We start from the raw sequence: 1501 nt of genomic DNA, 5'->3' as shown, positions 1-1501 counted from the left end.
GTACACACATATACACAGCCCCAAACATCTCCATATATTGCAAAAAAAAAAACAACAAATAATAATCAGACAGACTCAGCATCCCTATAACTTTTGAAAATAATATTTTTATACCTCTATTTTGGACATTCCTTAAGAAATTGGCTCAATATCTGCAAAACTGATAGCGTTAAAGCCCTTATTGTGTTGTTCAAGGCCACCTTAAATTTGCTCGAGTCCAAATATTATTCAGTTGCCTGTGTATTCAGTAATTTCACTTAATTCTATCCAGAGGTTAATGAAGTATTTTATCAAAATACAAYGTTGATTTTTACATGTAAGGCCAAAGTTTTAGGTAAAGATGTTGCACAAAGTGTGTTTGTTATGGTGCTCAATTATATTTAAATTTATTTGATGGCACAACAGCTTAGTGGTTAGAAATGATGCCTCACAGCAAGAAGGTCGTGGGTTTGATCCCTGGTTTGAACCTGGGGTCTTTCTGCATGTTCTTTTTGTGCTTGTGTGGATTTTCTCTGGGTACTCCAGTTTTCTCCCACAGGCCAAAAACATGTGTTAGGCTGCTTTCCTACCTCTTTTGCAAAACTATCTCAGTGGGGTTTGCCAGGTTGAATAAAGGTCAATAAAATATAGCTCCATATTTGTTAAATTTGCTGAGTTATTGTTTGATTTTCATGTCAGATTTGGTGTCCATCTTGAATTGGTTTGACTGCAAAATCGATACCTTGTGGATTTACTTACCACTTTCTGACAGCKTTGTCATCCAACCAGAGGTATGTTTTTCTAACACTACTAATGAACAATATCTCAGCTTCACCTTTGCTGCTGTTGACTTGTCAGCTAATGTAGGTGTGTGTCTACTTGTGGATGGCGTAGTGTGTTTTGTGTGAGAAAAAGGTGCCCTTTAGCCCTGGGTTTAGCTGTCTGGATGGCTAAAAGCCATCGTACACCTCTGTTAGTTTCACCTCTCCACTCCCACTCCTTCAGCCCCAGGTCTCCGCCTGTCAGTTGTAGTCCACTGTCGCTCTGACTGAGATTCATGACATTTTGATCGCTGAGTCAGTGTCTTTGTCGCCCTTCAAAATGTTCGACACTTGAGCAGAATGTGTCTTCATGAGTTTGTTTTCTGCGATTTCTGTTTCTTCTTCGCACCGCACGGGGTAAAAATATGTACACTGATGCATTTGGTGCATTCGCTGCTGCTCAGGCTAATGTCAATCTGGGTCACACGCTGACCACATGGGTTCGTACAAGGACTAACACACACACACRCRCKCWCACACACACACGCTCACACACACACTCAACAGAGATAAACAAGTGGTTGCATTTCTGCATGAGTCACACTCGTGGGCAGGGGTGGAAAGTTTCCTTGTTTGGGCTAATCCCCCTGCTGACACTTCTGAGACTTTTTTAAAGTGTGTCGTATGTTTTTKGGCTGGAGACAAAACCGGCAACTTAATTATTACTTTTTTTTATGGCTGCATAGAGAAACACAAGCTTA

Source organism: Austrofundulus limnaeus, unplaced genomic scaffold (assembly GCF_001266775.1).
Source record: "Austrofundulus limnaeus strain Quisiro unplaced genomic scaffold, Austrofundulus_limnaeus-1.0 Scaffold308, whole genome shotgun sequence".
Taxonomy (NCBI): Eukaryota; Metazoa; Chordata; class Actinopteri; order Cyprinodontiformes; family Rivulidae; genus Austrofundulus; species Austrofundulus limnaeus.
This window is presented reverse-complemented; position numbering follows the sequence as displayed.